Below are 14,045 nucleotides of genomic sequence, written 5' to 3' on the forward strand. Positions count from 1 at the left end.
GTATTTATATTGATGGACATCTTCTATGTGGGTCTTCTATATACGTCTTATGACTGACGTCATAAATTTAAACATTAGATTGCATATTTTGAGGTTTGTTACTGCCATTGCGTTTGTTTTACTGGTGTTGATTATAAGCCCAAAGAATGTTTTTTACATCTTTTTTTGGATCCCAAAATAGACATTTAAAATTAAGCTTGTTCGTATGATTTCGTAAATCTCTGACGACTGGAGTAATATGTTATTTATTGTGATAATGCCTCATGTATTAAATATAAAATAAATTAATAATAAATAAATAAGATTCAAGTGACTCAGAGGGCTACAAAGCAGACGACACCCACCAACCAGGTGGACTGACTACCTGAACCGTGTTAACAATAACTGTATACAAGCCGCACAACACAAAGACCGATGAAAAGAGCTGAGCACTATTCCCAGCAGTGAAAGCGTACAAGTTAATGATAATGATAATGATGAAATAAATCGCTCATCCGAAAGAAAAGTGACACAACTCAAAAAATGTATAATTCCAGTTATCTTGTTAAATTGACTTCGATTATCCTATACTTTTACCAGGAAAAATGTCATATAGATATCTACTACCAACTTCGAAAGATGGCGGTAGTGTCATTATTCCTTTGGTGGTAAAGTGAATACTCTTATTCCGGTAGAGTGACACTTTTCATTTGGGATCTGACGTTCAAAGTGAAGTGAACGTATCGATTTTTATCAACAAAACCGTTATATTTTAAGAAGTGTTCTAGTATTTTTCGCCGTTTCGACGGAAAAGTGAGATATTTAGATTTGTGTTTTCTTCTTGAAAAGGTGAGTAGGTTTCTAATTACATTTTTAATAAAATATAGTCATATTTTGAGTAATATAATTATTCATAAAGTATTTGATAAAATACATTTCACGTTTTTGTTTTTTTCCACATGTTACATTGTTCTTGAAAAAATTGATTTACTATTTATGTTGAAATATTTAGAGAAATGAATTTTTTCTCGTATATTCATCTACTTTTTTGCAAATAATAAACATTTTAATAATTAGTGATCGACAGAATCAAATACCTACTTATAAGTTGATTTAAAAAATGAAATATTGTTTTAAATTTATCAATTATTCTTGTTTTGTTTAATGTTTATATTTGTTAATGACTCTTAAATTCACTGAAATATATTTACAGAATTGGTCGTACCTAAAAAAAACAAAAAGGGGAAAAAAAGAAAGCGCAATACAGAAAACTGGTGAAAAAAATTAAGCGAAGCGCCTACGTAATTTAGGAGAATCCCATGTATCTTCCTCTTCTAAAAAAAAGTTATTGCAACTAAAAAGTTGTTACCGCCATGTATAGATAAATGCAAATTAAAATGTTTCCAACGTTTTTCTGAATAAAATCGTCAACAAATTTTTGATGAATATTTGAGACTCGGTAACGTAGAGAAGTAAAGACAATTTATATCGACTTGTATGACTCTCGTACACCCCAAGTACAGGTAGGTTCGAGAGAATAGTCGTAGGCGCCCCAATAATACATTTTTCTTTGAAGTAAACGGACTAAGAAGTCGTGTGTGTAAATTATTTTTTAAATCGGTAAGATAGTTTCAAAGTTGTCTTTCGATAGTTGTCTTTTTCATTTTATTTTTTAAATCTACTCTTTCCATTACAGACAGGCCACTACGAACTGTCCGTCAAAAAAAAGGCCTGTTTACAGGAGGTATGTTATTATCTGATTTAAGAGGAAAACACGGACAACATGTTAAACTTGACAAAAACATAAAAAAATAAATCGGAGAACACATTAAATCAATACCCAGAGTGGAAAGCCACTATTCCGGTGCCAAAACTGAAAAGCAATATATAGTAGGAGGTAAAACAATTGCAGAGCTACATAACAATTATACTAAAATTTGTGAAGTGAAAAATCAACCGTTTGAAAACTACGTGTTATACGCTCTTATTTTTAACGAAGAATTTAATCTGTCTTTCTTTGTCCCAAAGAAAGACCGGTGCGAAGTATGTGTTGGTCATAATAACACTACGGAAGAGGAGAAAAAGGATCTACGGATCAAGTATGAAGTGCATCATGTAGAAACAGATTTATCTCGTAAAGAAAAGGAAAACGATAAAAGTTCTAACAACACAGTTGCAGTGTATGATCTTCAGGTGGTTTTACTATGCCCGTCTGGAGAAGCATTATCCTTCTATTATTTTTTCAAAGTGAAAGTTTGTTTATAATCTAACTGTCTGCAACATTCAAACTAAAAATGTTCAATGTTACATGTGGCATGAACGGGAAACTATGAGAGGAGTAAATGAAATAGGTTCATGTATACTAAAAAATATAAAAAATATTATATATTTTTTTTTGATAACTGTGCAGGCCAACAAAAAACCGTTTTATGATAGCTGCACACGTATACGCCATTTTGAATATCGATGAGCTGCAGAGCATAACACATAAGTTTTTGATTACAGGACACAGTCAGAATGAGGGAGATAGTGCTCATCCAATTATTGAACGCCAAATTAAAAGATCAAAAAGGTCAGACAGGTATATCCCAGATCAGTATGTGACGCTTGTACGCACTGTTAAGAAATCTAGAGAACCATACAAAGTTGATTTAATTTGTCATCAAGACATTTTTGATCTGAAGCAATTAGAAGCTGATATTATGAGTTTAAACTCTTTTTCGAAGAATACTAATGGCGAACCCGTAAAAATTTCTAATATAAAAGTTTTAAAAATCACAAAAGAATTACCTGAAATATTGTTTTATAAAACCTCTTACTAGCAAGAACATTTTGATAGTAGGGATATCAGAAAAAAAGAATAAAGTGCTGATGTTATTAAAAAAAAACAAAAGTGTATTCCCAAGTGCTGTTTGCCATTTTATGAATCTTTGTAAATTACCTACTATTTACCGGTTATATTCATTTTTAAAGTATTTTCATTTTCTTAAGTTAGACATAAAATGTTTATTTTCTTTTATATTTTTAATAATATTTTTTTATACTAGTAACATAATTTTCATATTATTATAAATAAAATTTCATTTCTCAAGTTAATACTTTCATTAATTTTTAAAAAAGTAACATTTTAAAAGAAAAGTGACATAAGCCAAAATTTTCATCCTTTTTTCTTTGTTAAATCAGATATCATATTTATTTTGGTTTTGATTTTTACACAATTAGAAACATTCACTTATCCATATTCTTCATTTTTGATTTAAAAATTTTAGCAACTACCGTTTAAAACTGACAGTTAAATTAAGATTTAAAAAATTTATTTTTGTCTCTCCTGAAAAATGAGCTTTTTTGACTTGTGACACTGTTCTTCCTAATGAACGAAATATAATTATCTGTATTTTTGAAATACTAACGAACAATGGTGTTGCAGCTGTGGCTAGATATTCTAAAAGTTCAACTGCATCGGGTTTGCTTAAGTACGCAAAAACTGCCATTAGGTATAGACTGGTGACATGGTAGTAAAATACTGTACCACATATATATCTTTGGCAAGGTATACGATAAAGTAATGTTCCCCAATTGAACATCCAGTATAACGAATCGCCTAAAAAATATAGTGTAAATGAAACTGATAACATTAATCTCAAATTATATATAACAAGAAACACGTTATAATTTTTCTGTATTATCTAATACTAAATCAAAAATTCACTGATTAAAATCTAATTTTCAGTTTAAAAATAAATAAAATTATTATTAAAATTAGTTAAAGCCATGTACAAAGGCCGCTTTGCCATTTAATGCCGATAACTTTATTACTAGTAGACCAAGCAAGCGAACGTATCTTTTAAAACATCTTTATGTATAACATTTTACTGCTCTGTAATATCAAGAAGGGCTGCAGTGAATTTATTAACAAACATGTTTTAATAATTTTTGTTAAATTTTTGTGACGTATAATGTAGGTTTACTAAATAATCAAAGTTATACCTGCAAAAACGAAAATGCCACTCAACCTCTAAAAATCATACGAACAAGCTGAGTTTTGCCGAGATTATTAATTTTGGGACCCCAAAAAAAATGCAAAAAGTTTATCACTTTCACCCCCTGGGTTCCCACTAAAAGCACCCTCCTAGGGGAGTAAAAACGCAAAAAATTTAATTTACTAAGAATGTGATGCTGTATAAAAAAAAAGTTCAAATAAAAACTGTAGCTGAGATAATTCTGAACAAAAATGTATATTAGCACTTTTTGTGTAGGATGAACCGTTCTCACAGAAACAACGCTTGAAGCGACCATATATTTTGAATGTCACGCACGTTCCCGAAATTTATGTTCAATAAAATTTGTATCAGCTCGACAGTAAAAATTCGATATCTTTTGATCCAAGTGGCCTATCGACAAAAATCAAAATATACTTTAAAGGCAAAGATTGCAGCTTTTATATGCAATTTTTATTTTGCCCCAACTAAATAGATTTAGTTTTTTATAAAGGTGTTAAATAAATAAACGTGGCGCGATTTTTGCCATTTTTTTATGATTCTCATAAGATCAATACAATCTATCCCTTTTTTGACTGGTCGCTATAAAATTCCGATTATCGGAGTCTAATTTTCAAAATCTATAGCATACAATTTTAGTATTGTGTTTTGGCAACAAATGTGAGGCATTGAAATATGCTTTAAAAAAGTTAGATATAAAATTTCACATAACAAACAATCTAAAACCTTTTTTTTAATTAATCTAGTCCGCTTTTAAAAAAAAAAAGTTCTGCTGTAAACTACACCTAAAACCGTATTCTTGGAGGCATTTCCCGTGACGTGCCATCGTTTGAACTATAAAGCATTAAATTCTGCGTTATTTATTCATACTTCAAATGCCTCATCTTTGTTGCCACAACATAAAATTGAAATTTCATGTCATATGTTTTAAAGATTGATCTCTAAAAATTAAAATTTTACTACGACTGGTCAATTAAAGTAATCAATTTTATTGATCTCACGAAAATCGTAAAAAATGGCAAAAATCGCGCCACGTTTATTTATTTAACACCTTTCTAAAATCCGAGTTTAGTCACGGCAAAATACAATAACTGTGTACGAGAGCTGCACTTATTACCTTTAAAAAGCATCTTGATTTTTGCCGATAGAACACTTGGATCAAAAGATATCGAATTTTTACCATCGAGCTGATACAAATTTTATTGAACTTTGATTACGCGCACGTGACTGACATTCAAAATCGACGATTGCATCAAGCGTTATTTCTGAGAGGTTCATTCTACACAATAAGTGCTAATAAACATTTTTGTTTAAAATTATCTCAGTTACATTGTTTGTTTAAAACATTTTTTTCTACGGCGTGCAGATTCTTGGTAAATCGGTTTTTTGCATTTTTGCCCTCTTACGAGGAAGGGGGCAAATAGGGGGAATCCCGGAGGTAAAAGTGGTAAACTTTTTTTAGGGTCCCCCAAATTAATATTCTCGGCAAAATTCAGCTTGTTTGTATGGTTTTTAGGGGTCAACTTTCTGACGACTGGACTATGTTATCGACAAGTAGATACTGAGGCGGCGATATCTATGAATATTGTATTAACATCAAATTCATATACTTGTTATCAAACATATGACATTTTTCCTTTTTTCCTGATAGTTAAAAATTAAATGATCTGGTATTATTTAATATACACATATATATATATATATATATATATATATATATATATATATATATATATATATATATATAATATTGATTTATAGTATCAGCAATAAGTCAATTGATACTATAAATCAATATTTAAAACAGTACAGTATATATATATATATATATATATATATATATATATATATATATATATATATATATATATATATATATATATATAGGGTAGCGGGTAGGAACTCTTCGGACAGTCCTATCAGTCCCTTCCCTCCGCAGATTCCAAGGGTTTCCTGACCCGGGAAACTAGCACCTGTTTAGGGTCCCTTGTCCAGGGTTACGGAAGACCACAACGGCAGACCACGGGGGAATAGAGTTTTATCTCATTCATGTAAGAACACTTTCATATTTTAAATATATTCATTCATTTTCCACCAATATCAAACAAAATTTCTATAACTCAACCTTCTACATGTGTCTATTTTCTATTTTCCAAGTACCAAATGTTGAATAAACATAAAGGGCCTAAATATAAAAATCTCTTTTTCATTACACTACCACACACATGCATAGTTGGTTGCCTAACTATAACCACATTATTTACTCTCCACATTTCATCTCATACACATAAAAATCAATTAGACACATACAGTTATATTGACTACTCTGTTACTTGTTCCGTCCTAACTTGTCAACATTGTCATTTCAATCAGTTGCTTCCATTAAGTCCTCGTAGACACACCGTCTCAGGACTTGCAACTTCAACGTGGAGTCATATGTCGCCATGTTACCTAATCCAACGGTAACTTTAGCATCCTAGCAATTTATATAATATAATGTAAAACAAATGTAACTAAATTTTTGTTAACGGGTTTTTACCCATGTATTTAGTGGCTACATTCATGTACACCTAGTAAGTATTAACCACACTTTACATTAACCTTAGTCAAAATTTTAACTTCACGTTCTCTTTAATTAAGTGGTTATATATTTTATAGGACACTGATGATGGAATAATGGATTCCGAAAACGTTTTGTCTATAACAGCCCGTTTGGGTTTTTAAAAATATATACCTTTTACAAAGGATTTTTAATAAATTTTTTTAATAAACAAATTATTTCTCAAAAATATAAAATTGTTACATACAACATTAGAACCATGAGAACGAACGACCATCGAGAGGAATTAGAGCAGGAACTAGGGGCTATTAAATGGGATATTGTAAGCTTATGTGAAAAGGAAAGAAAAAGACCACCCTAAAATCTGGGCACACTTTATACCAATATAATTCAAAAGAGAATCACGGCTAAGGAGGAGTGGCTTTTATAGTCAACCGAAGAATAGGATGTCGAGTCAATAGAAAAACTCTACGAATATATAACGAGAGGTAAAGACCTAGAAAAAACGCACTATGTTATCATCACCGGAGATTTTAATTCAAAAATAGGTCGGCGAATACCAGGCGACTCAGACTACATAGGAAATTTCGGTTTCTTCTTCAGTGCCCTATCCGGTCCGGATGTTGGCGATCATCAAGGCTATCATGGTTTTGTTGACTGCTCTATGAAACAGCTCCGCTGAGGTCATCCCGAACCATTGTCGGAGATTTTTCAACCACGAGATACGACGGCGTCCCGGTTTAGGCAACAAAAACACCAGAGGAGAGACACTAGCAAATTACGTAAACACCGAAAAAATGTTTTGCCTAAACACGTTCTATAAAAAAACAAGTACAAAGAAAGTGGACATGGCGTAGCCCTGACGACCAGGTTAAGAATGAAATAGATTTTATCCTTTCCAGTGATAGATCAATATGTAAAAACATCGAGGTGCTAAACAAATTTAACACCGGCAATGACCATAGACTAGTTCGTGCCGATATATGTATTAACGTAAAGAGAGAAAGACAAAAACTATTAACAACAAACCCTTTACCGACGGCAGATATCCTAGCCAGTAATAAAGAGAAATACCAAGAGGAATTAGCACTGAAACTAGTAGCAAATACCTTTAAGCACAAGAATATAGATGAACTAGCTGAGAAAATAACTAAAGACATACAAACAGTCACTAAGAAACTTTGTTGCAGAATAAGAAAACAAAAAGAAGATAAATTAAAACCCAAGACTCTAGAACAGATAGAGAGAAGAAGAAGAACGAACAGAGATAACCTGGACTATAAAGCGCTTAACAGAAGCGTTAAGAAAAATATTCGAAAAGACCTCAGAGCTTATAGAACAAACCAGATTCTTGAAAACATAGAGAACAATAAGAACATGAAAGTACTAAAAACATGTAAATCCACTGGCAGGAATAAAATAATAAAGATAAATGACGACCCAGGAACATTGTACTCGCATAAGAAAGAGATCGTTAGAGAAATCCGAAAATTTTATGAGACGCTGTATACTTCTACTATTCCGAATCCCGGTATACCAACAAAACATATTTTAAATGTGGGCTCAGAGGATCTCCCTGAAATAATAACATCAGAAATTAGAGCCGCCCTAAAACAAATGAAAAATGGGAAAACACCAGGAGAAGATAAAATTACTTCAGAGATTCTAAAAATGGGAAGCACTGCATTAGAAGAGGCAATGAGAGCATTACTGAATGAATGCCTATTGGAAGGACAAATACCAAAAGCATGGGAAAATGGAGAAGTCAGTCTACTCCATAAAAAAATGGGACGCCGTAAATATAAAAAACTACCGACCAATAAGCTTATTGTCACATCTTTACAAACTACTAACCCGAATAATAACAAATAGGTTGACAGCTAAGCTCGATGCATACCAACCAGTGGAGCAAGCAGGCTTTCGTAAGGGTTTTAGCACTATCGATCACTTGCAAACAATCCAGACAGTTATTGAAAATACAATAGAGTGCAACATACCACTACATCTGGCATTTGTCCATTATCACAAAGCATTCGACAATATCGAGAAATGGGCTTTCTTAACAGCATTGGACGACGCCATAGTAGATTCAAGATATGCTGCCCTCCTTGAGAATATATACGATGATGCTACTTTTCACGTGAAAATAGATGACGATCTGGAAACTATGAAAAGAGACCTTGGAAAAGATGTGGGACAAGGCGACACCATCTTACCCAAGTTATTTACTTTGGCATTAGAAAATGTCTTCAAAAAACTAAATTGGTCCGAAAAGGGATTAAAAATAGATGGAGTATATCTTAACCATTTGCGTTTCGCGTACGACATAGTACTAATAAGCACAGATATCCATAAACTAAAATCAATGCTACAACATTTAAATCACAAAATCGAATCAAATAGGATTAAAAATAAATCTCGAGAAAACAAAGATATTAAGCAACAGCCGAGAAAACATCACGATAGATAACATCAATATAGAAAAGGTAGAACTATATATATATATATATATATATATATATATATATATATATATATATATATATATATATATATATATATATATAAATATATATATATATATATATATATATATATATATATATAAGAAAAAAGAAGTACTTGTGACTCGTTTGGAACAAATATATAACTGTTTTGGATGGGTTGGAGTCAATAAAAGGGCTGTTGCTTAACTATTTTTTTAATCTCGAGCTGTCAATTGTGTTTACAATTATTATCAAGAGCTAAAAAAGACAAAATATCTTACAAGGTTAAACTAGAAAGAAAAAACAATTGTTTTTTCTTTCTAGTTCTGGAGACAATCTGGAGACCTCGAGAAACAAAAAGAAGCGTGGGAAGACCCAAAAAGAGATGGATAGACGATATAACAGCTGTAGCTGGAAAGCAGTGGAAGAGAATTGCAAAAGATAGAAAAGCGTGGAAGCAACTGGAGGAGGCCTATGTCCAACAATCGGTAAATTAAGGCTGAAGAAGAAGATATGTATATATATATACATATATTATATATATATATATTGATACGATTAGGGTTTATAGAAAATAATTTATAATTTATATACTACATAATATTAGATATTTGGTTGTTTTAAATAAGTTATATACTAGAGAATTTTATAAAAATTATTTATGTGAGGGCATTTTAAGAAATTAGCATATAATAATTGTAAAAAGTTGTATTTTAGTAGTTATGATTTTGTAGATATTTTTAAGTGAGCCATGTGCTTAGGCAACCAACTATACAGTGGATTGACAGATATTTATACTCTGAAGTGACGTTTAAGAATATTTACGAATATAAAGTGAGTTATAATAATATATTGTTTGAAATGTGTATTTTATTAAATTAGAGTGTTAGTTACTAATTTAATTATATATTCTGATCTGAAAAGCCTAAATGTAAACAAAATTATTAATAGAAAAGAATGGAATTCTCTGGATCTCCGGAGATGGCCATGTTTGCGAAATGGTTTGTTCCAGAAAATTCAGACAAGTATTTGATAGAACAAATTAGAACATGATATCTTACGAGATGGTTCTAGAAATCCAAAAACATATAAATACCCGTGATTTGGATTCAAGATGGCAGTTTTTGGAAGTTTTTAGTCTGAAGTCAAGCAGTCAGAAAGTTTTTAGTCAGGCCAGTTCATTATGAAAGTTAGTAGATACATTTAGTTAGTGAATAGTGAAGTAAATTGTTCATAATTTTCAAGAAGTCAGTCAGAAAAGTTTAGTAAGAAATATGAAAGTTAGTTGGAGTCAGTGAATCAGGTACAAATAGTCAAATTGTTTAATATAGTGAGTTAAATGAAGATTAAAAATTATGCATATAATTAATGCACATTTATAATTATACACAAATAATTATTGAAGATTATAAAAGTATATTGGAAGAAATTAAATTATATTGTGGTTGGAGATTAGTATAAATCAACTTATAATAATTGGATATTGGTATATTGAAAAGAAGAATAAATATAAATGCTGTTTGCTGGTTTGGTTGGTGGTGTATAAATGCTGGTGAAGAAAACTATATCTTAAATTGGTAGAAGCTGATAATTGGAAAAAAGTAATTTCACAAAAACAAGGATAACCGAAGTACGAAGACATTCAGTGGTGATTAGAATCTATATACTTAGTGGAAAACAGTTCATTTAGGCATTCAGTGAAAGAAAGGTACAAAATTTTGTTAATATAATTTAGTTAGTGTCATAACAATTTCAATTTTGAAGATAGTTTGTTTAAATTTTAGATTGTCTATAGAATTTAATTAGTTTTATAAGAATATCAGTTTAAAGATAGTTTATTTTAAATTTACATTGGCTAAGTTAGATATATATGTGTGTTTCATAATAGTTATAATAAAGATAATTTAAAAAAGTACTTACAAGCTAATTCTTTGAGAACCGCGATAAAAACCCTATATTATTAAAAATACTCATTGCTCATCATTCAAAACAAAAAATACATCATAACAATTTGGCGCCCAACGTGGGGCTCTCTATTTAAAAGAATTAGTTTGGGAAGATAAGTGCTCTCATATAATTAAATTAATTATCAGTAGAAAGGAAAAATTATAGATTTTATTTTTAATTATATTTGAACAAGTAAAGTCTCAAAATGTCTCAAGGAAAGAAAGGTACAAGAAGCAAAAAGAATGAAGAAGATGTGGAAGTAGAAACACAACCTATACAAGAGGAGAGTTTAGTTCAAGTTCCACAAGATACTGCAGAAATGAATCCAGAAAGAGAGGAAAATGTCAATATGGCTGCTTTGATGTCATTAATGATGCAGATGAAAAAGACAATGGAAGAGAATACGAAAAAAATGGAAGAGAATTCAAAAGAAATCAAAGAAGACATGAAAAAAATGGAACAGAAATTAGAAGAGAATTATAGAAAATTAGAAAAGAAAATAGAAGATAATAATAATAAAATTGTAAAACAAATAGAAAAACAAATGGATAAAAAACTTGAAGCTGCAGAGAAAAAAGTAGCAAATGAAATAAAAATTATACGGAATGACTACAAGAAAAGGATAGACAATGAGAGGACAGAAGTAAAGAGGATTATTCAAGATAATAAAATAGATATAGAACAGAAAATAGAGTTGGAGAAATGTAACTTAGAAGTAAAAATTAATGAAGACAGGAGAAACACAGAAGAAAAATTAGACGATATACAACAAAATATCCAAATTAATAGTAATCAAATAAGAAATGTGGAACAGAGAATAGATGATATTTCACAAATGAGAGACATAGGGAGACCTTACTTAAATTTAACAAATGAGACTGGGATTAAATTCTCTGGTAATATAAAAAATTTGCATCCTAGAGTATACATAAATAGTTTAAAACATAAATTAAGATTTGTGAATAATATTAATGATATTAAAGATTATATTAGAATGACATTAAATGACAATGCAGCAACTTGGTTTGCTAGTATTGAAAATGATTTAGATAACTTTCAAACATTTGAAAATAAATTTTTAAATTATTATTGGGGTGAATTAGAGCAAGCAAAGTTTAGAGAAATTCTATATTTTGGAAAGTATAATCAAAATTTAAAATCAAATATGGTAGATTATGCATTGAAATTGATAACAGTTGCAAAATATTTAGAACCACCACTTAGAGAGGATGAAACAGTCTTAAATGTATCTAGACATTTTGATGCTGATGTTGTGCAAACCGTAACTGTACAAAATATTCAAACAATAGATAGTTTTATTAATTTTATTCAAAGAATACAAAGAGGCAATATGACAAGTAATAATAACAACAGAAAAAACAATAATAACTTTCAATATAATAAAAATGATATTCAACAATATAGACAATCATATAACATTAATACTAGGTATGGTAATAATTTACAAAATTTTAATAATAATAACAGTAATCCAAATAGACAGAACTTTAATAATAATACTAGTTATAATAGACAAAATTTTAATAATAATACTAATTATAATAGACAACATTTTAATGACAGTACTAATAATAATAGACAAGATTTTAATAATAGAAGAAATACAGAGCGACCTAACTATAACAGACAGGTAAATTGTGTTCGAAGGAATAGAAGCTGCGAAGACAGGGAACGAAGTAGTACAAGGCAGGAAAATGTGAGTAGAAGTAATAGTAGGGAAAGACATAGGACATCAGATCCAAGTGGTCAGATACAATCTGACAATTCTAATAATCAAAATTTTGTGCAGTAAACTTTCTGAATTACAAGTTAGGCCATTGCTATTATGAAAAACCTTCTGAATTTATTTCTCTAGATGAAGATAAAATTATTGAATCTATTAATTTAATTTATATAAATGCTTTGGCCAAAAATAAAATGATTAAAATTATGATAGATACTGGTTCAGAAAGTACATTAGTCTCGGAGAATTTTATTTTTAATACATTAAAACTATCAGATATAATAAAGATTCCAAAAATTAAAATTATTGGTGCAAATAATAAGAAGTTGGGTGAAATTGATAAACTAGCCAATTTTAAAATTAATATTCTTAATAAAGAAATTAATATGCAAGGATTTATTGTCAAGGATTTATGTGTTGATATATTAATGGAAAATGATGAATTGGAAAAGAAGAAAGTAAAGATAGATTTTGAAGAAAAAATGGTAACTTTGGAAGGGCAAATAATTAAATTTATGCAGAAAGATGAGGTAGAAGAAGGAATAAGAGTTGATAGGATATTATTAAAAGAAAATAATGATGTTTATGAAGAAGAAATGTATTTTGATGATAGGGAAATGTCCCAAAAGAATGTAAAGAATAATTATTGTAGTGAATATTTAAGGAATGGAAATTTTAAGCAGATGGATGCCTACGAGGCGGAGTGCGTAAAATTGGAAGCAAGGAATAATGAGTACATAATGAAGAATAATTTTATTTGTAAAGAAGAAGATATGATAAAAGTTTTAAATTGCCCTGAAGAATATAAATCAATAGTCATTTCCATATTGCAGCAACACAAGGGACTTGTCAATAAAGAAAATAGAATTGCACAAAATTATATCCATAGTATAAAAGTTAAAGAAGAAAAAGATTTTAAAACAAAATCATACCCAATACCATATAAATACAGAGAAGAAGTAAACAAAACAATTAATAATATGTTAGAAGATGGGATCATTGAGAAGGCAGACACACGTTTTATTAACCCCATAGTAGTAGTACGAAAAAGATCAGGTGAAATCAGGTTATGTTTGGATGCAAGGAATATTAACAAGATTACTGAAAAGCAATTTGAAGCACCAATGAGTATAGATGGAATATTAGGAAGAATTACAGGAATGTCATTTTTCACTAAAATTGATTTACAGCATAGTTTCTGGTTAATACCTCTAGAAAGAAAAAGTAGACAGTATACAGGATTTCAGATAGATGGAGTAGTATATCAATTCAAAGTAGTACCATTTGGACTTCAATCATCTTGCAGTGCTCTATGTAGATGTCTTCATGAT

The sequence above is a fragment of the Diabrotica undecimpunctata genome, chromosome 6 (assembly GCF_040954645.1).
Source record: "Diabrotica undecimpunctata isolate CICGRU chromosome 6, icDiaUnde3, whole genome shotgun sequence".
Lineage (NCBI taxonomy): Eukaryota > Metazoa > Arthropoda > Insecta > Coleoptera > Chrysomelidae > Diabrotica > Diabrotica undecimpunctata.